This window comes from Tupaia chinensis, unplaced genomic scaffold (genome assembly GCF_000334495.1).
Source record: "Tupaia chinensis unplaced genomic scaffold, TupChi_1.0 Scaffold141943_1, whole genome shotgun sequence".
Lineage (NCBI taxonomy): Eukaryota > Metazoa > Chordata > Mammalia > Scandentia > Tupaiidae > Tupaia > Tupaia belangeri.
Window position 1 is genome coordinate 1,528,908 of NW_006201797.1, and position 5,771 is coordinate 1,534,678.

Here is a 5,771-nt window from a genome sequence, read left to right on the forward strand (position 1 = left end):
TTAACAGGATGGTGTGTCTTCCTTTTTTATTTATGCTGGCCTTGGACACAGATGCTCGAAGTGCCCAGCCGTCAGTCATAGCTTAGGCAGAGGGACTTCTGCTATGTCTGCTGGTGGAAGGGTTCTCCTGAACCTGTGGAGCCTGTGGTTGTGGGAATGAAAAGCATACATTCCCCAAGTGAGTCACTGGAAGAAATGGTAAGAGAAGGCATTACTACTTCTGTGCCTCGATTCTGAGACCCATTTATTCTTATTTGGCGGACAACACACCACACGGTGGTCATCAAGACAGTGTGCATAGCGTACATGGGAGGATTGTGCCCCATGTTGGGATGGTACTGTCTCTAGTCTGGGACGTCAGCAGCACCTTTATGAGGCCATTTTCACAGTCTATAAAATCAGCAGCTTCTGACTGGGTAAGTGAAGTGACAGCATTAGTGAATTTCACGATCATGTGCCCACTGCCATATTTGCCCTATTTCCTTTGGTGTGGGGTGAATTGCTCTTCTGAGGTAAGGGTGTGTGATGCTGAGCCAGTGGGGCCAGTGCTCTGCAAGCCCTGGGACAGTGGAGCTCACTAGAGCTCTACCTGGAATGTGTGATGATTTCCAGCAAAATTAATTGCTGTGCCTTCCAGGGCAGAAGGAATGCTGCTTAGCCAGCTGGTTACCATGCAACCAGTTGGTGTGTAAGAGGTGGTGCTGTATCAGGGACTCATTACTGGTCTTTGTTGTATTGTTTGGCAGTGGCAGTGGCAGTGGCTAGATGACCCTTGTTGAGTGAGATTTTATGCCACTTACTTTACATATGCCCCCATGTCTGACATAATGCCAACGGCTTATTGTGAGAATATGGAAATTAAAAAAAATAAAGTTAGAGGCTTAAACCTCTATTATTTTTTTTGAGAGGGTTTTGCTATAGGGCGTGTGCACTCGCCAGACAGACAGAGAGAGACAGAGAGATAGAAAGCAAGAAATCACCCCCCAGGGGGGATGGCCACGCCACAATCCCTTCTCCTCCATTCTCTTCCCGGGATCTTGGGCATGCATGCACACACGCCCAGCGTGAGTTTAAGCCACCGGGTCTGGGACTCGAACCACGGTCGACTACTTGGGAGTCCAGCGACATAGCCATTACACTAACTGCTGCTCCCAAATCTCTATTCTTAACTGCAGCAAGATATACCCTTGAGAAATTTGTTTGGTTTTGTTGCCTTAAGAACTCCTTCACAAAATCATCATGGATCACTTGTGAACCATTCCAGGGAGATGTAGTTTGCTCTTGCCATTTGCCCCACACACACTACTACTTTTTTTCTTTTGTGACTTTATTAGAAATTATTCTTATAGATTTTATTACAGATTTCTTTTTTCTTTTTTTAAGAGAGATTTTTACTATAGGGCATGTGTGCCTGCCAGGGAGACAGAAAGCAAGAAATCACTTTCTGTGGCAATCCCCCGGTGTGGGGGGGCGGGAGGGGGGGCATGGTCACAATTGCAATCCCTTCTCCTCCATTCTCTCCTCGGGATCCTGGGCATGCACGCACATGTGCCCAGCATGAGTTTTGAGCCACCGGGTCTGGGATTCGAACCATGGTCAACTACATGGGAGTCCAGCAAAGAAACAATAATGCAACCTGCTGGTCCTGGGTACAGATTTCTTTAAAAGTCAAGTTTAAATGAACTTTGGAAAGGTATTTTCTTAACTTACAGCTGATTAAATATAAAATTACTTCTACAAATGTGGTAATAAGGTCTTGGTTAAAATTACACCTCGTATACAATTTTCTAATTCCGTTTACAGGGAAATTGGGATTGATCTATATAACTTTGACTTATAACCCCTTTTTCAGGCATCAATAAATACGTTTCTTTTCTTTCTTTTTTTTTTGAGCAAAGAATATAAGCAAGTAAGCATCTTATTTCACGAAGAGATTGAAGATCAGATATTAATTCCGAATTAAATTTATCCTCAGTCTGATAATGTTTATATATGTAGAGAATGTTTATTTAAACGCTACTAGAAATTGATGTCAGTGCCATTCAGAGATTGCAAACACTGCTTTGTGTACCTATAATCTAGTGAAGGATACTAGGTAAGACCCTCAGCATAAAGATCTTACACTGAACTTCCCACTATATTTCAAAAACACTTTGATGGATATGATTTCCCAGAGCAAACAATGCAGTTTGTTCTAAACTTTCAATGTGAGTTTGCTCCATAGTGCAATTAGAATTTAAAACTCTGTCTGCCAAGTCAGGGGAGTGCCATTTGTGAACTTCTGTTTTTGTTTATTTTTTTAATTTTAAATATGTTTCATTTTATTTTTTTAAAATACATTTAATCTCTATACATCACTTAGCTTGTAAGGTGAATTTTTCTACATGAATACATTTCACACCAGTCCAGTTTGGGATACTATACATATTATCATCGATAGATAATAATTCATTTCTGTGTCCCATATATCTTGCCTCTCTATTTTTCTCCTTAATGTCTTTCTCCCACCCTCCTCCCATACTATATCTGCTATCCATAACCATTTTTCATGTTTCTAATAATTCAATTTTAGCCACAGAGTGCAGACAGTCAGTATATATTAAGTGGAAACATAAAATGTCTTTCCTTCATAGCCTGGCTTGCTTCACTCAGCAGTAAATCTTCCATATCCCTCCACTTTCTATTGAAAGCCAGGGTCTTTTTATATGGCTGAGTAGTATTCCATGGAGTATATGTGACACACTTTTTCCATTCTTCTGTTTATGGACATTTGAGTTGGTTCCATGTCTTAGCAATTGTGAATAATGCTACAATAAACATAGATGTGCAAGCACTTTTCTGACTAAGCATTCTCCTGGTTTTTGGGAAGCTACCCAGGAGTAGGATTGCTGAATTATATGGTAGTTCTATTTGTGGATCTTTGAGGAATCTTCATATTGTTCTCCATAGTGGCTGGACCAATTTACATTCCACGAGCAGTATAGGAGAGTTTCTCTTTCACTACATCCCCGCTAGCACTTATCTTTTTTATTTTTTTATTTTATTTATTTTTTTAATATTAGTCATTCTGACTGGGGTTAGGTGTTATCTCATTGTGGTTTTTATCTGCATCTTCCCTATGATGAGGAATATTGAACACTCTTCTATATGCCTTTTGGTTGTTCCTATGTCTTCCTTAGTTGTTTATTCAGCTCATTTCCCCATGTTTTACTTGGGTTGATCATTTTTTATTTTCAAGAAAGCCACTTCAGTTCCCTGTGTATTCTGGTTATCAGTCATCTGAAACATAGTTTGCAAAAATATTCTCCCATTCCAAGGGTTGTTGATTCACAGTAATTACTTTGTCTTTTGCCATACAGAAACTTCTTAATCTGGTATAATCCTACTAGTCTATTTCTGGGATTATTGTCTGTGCTTTGGGGGTTTTATTTAGGAAGTCTTTGCCTACCTCAATATCTCTCAGAGTTTCCTCAGTGTTTTCCACCAGTAGTTTTATAGTTTGAGGTCTTAGGTTCAGATCTTTGATCCATTTGGGGTTGAATTTTGTCAATGGTGAGAGGTAGGGTTTCAGATCCATTTTTCTGCAGGTGGATACCCATTTTTTCCAGCACCATTTGCTAAAGAGGTTTTCTTTTTCCCAGTTGGCTGTATGTTTTGGTGTTTAGTTCTGGGGTCTCTATTCCATTGGTCCACATGTCTATTTTTTTTTTTGTATCAGTACCATGCTGCTTTGATTATCACAGCTTTATAGTATATTTTAGGGTCAGAGTGTGAGATGCTGCGCATTCCACTCTTCTTGTACAGGATTGCTTTGGCAATAGGAAGTATTTTATGTTCTAGACAACTTCTATGATTGTCTTTTCTAGATCTGTGAAGAATGTGTCTGGGTACTTTGATTGGGATTGCATTAAATATGTAGATTAATTTGGGTAGAATTGGCATTTTGATTATATTAATTCTTCCAATCCAGGAACATGGGATGTCCTTTCACATTTTTGTGTCATTTTCAATTTCTTTTTTTTAGCTTCTCATGTTCTGCTTGTGAAGGTCTTTGACTTCCTTGGTTAGATTTATCTCTAGGTATCTTATACTTTTTGTGGCTAGGGTAAATGAAATGACTTTCTTCAGTTCTATCTCCACTTGCTTGCTATTCATATATAGAAATGCTATAGATTTCTGTATGTCAATTTTATATCTTACAACTTTACTGTATTCATTTATTACTTCCAGGAATTTTTTCATGGATACCATTGAGTCTTCTATGTATATAATCAGTTAATACTTCAAATAGAGGTAATTTCACCTCTTCTTTTTCTATTTGAATGACTTTTATTCTCTTTTCTGATTGCACTGGCAAAGATGTCTAGTACTATATAGAACAGGAGTGGAGAAAGTGGACATCCTTGTCTTGTACCAGTTTTTAGTGGAAAAACTTTCAACTTTTCTTCTTCAGAATTATGTTAGCTATGAGTTGTTTATAGGCAGCTTTTATTGTGTTGAGAAATGATCCTTTTATGCCGATTTTGCTGAGAGTCTTAATCATGAAGAGATGTTGTATTTTATCAAATCCTTTTTTTGCATCAATTGATATGATCATGTGTTTTTTATCTTTCATTCTGTTAATATGGTGCATTATGTTTATGGTTTCGCATATGTTGAACTGCCCTTGTATCCCTGGAATAAAGCCTACCTGGTCATGATGTATAATCTTTGTTATATGTTGTTGGATACAATTTGCTAGTATCTTGTTTAGAATTATTGCATCTATATTCATCAGAGATATTGGTCTATAGTTTTCATTCCTTTTCATGTCCTTGTATGTCTTAAGAATATGCTTGATGGAGGCTTCATAGAATGACTTTTGAGAGTGTTCCATCATTTTGGATCTTTAGAAATAACTTGAGTAGAATAGGTATTAACTCTTCTTTAAAAGTTTTGTAGAATTCAGAAGTGAAGCCATCAGGACCAGAGTTTTCTTTGTTGGGAGGTTATTTATTCCTCATGAAATCTTATGGCTTGTTATGGGCCTATTCTGCTTTCCATGTCCTCCTAACTCAACCTTGGTAGATTATATGTGTCCAGGCATTTGTCCATCTTATTCAGGTCTTCTTTGTTGGCGTATAGTCACTTATAGTATCCTCTAATGATATTTTGTATTTCTATTATGTCTGTGTTATATTGCCAGCTTCATTGCGAATTTGATTTATCTGGTTCCTTTTGAAGGACCAGAGTGACTCCATTGTTTTACAGGATGACTCCACTTTGTTAAACCCACCTTGCTGAGAATCAGCGCCATTTCAAGGAGGTGAACCAATCACGTAAGAGAAGGTCATAAGACCATCACCCCACTGGGGCTGGCCAATGATAAAAAACAAAGAAAATACCAGAGACCTGAAGTAACTTTCTTGCCAATCAGTAAAAGACAACTATGCTTCTTGAAATCTACAGCCAATGTGTAGCTCCATGAGTGCATTCCTCAGCAGTCCTTGACCTCCCCACCACCAACAGCCAAATAAAAACCCAGCCCAACTAACACTGAGGGCTCTCAACTCTGACCCATTTTGTCGGTGATGATTAGGAGTCTTGGCTCAAGCCAGAATAAAAGCATCCCTTGTGTGCTTGCATCAGCATCAGCTCCTTGGTGGTCTTTTGGGAATTTCATGATGGGGCACAACATCTGGGGGCTTGTCCAGGATTCCCCAAGATCCCCAGGATCCCTGAACCAGAGGGTTGACTGATAACAGCTGGTAAGTGTCTTTCCTTTGTCTCTG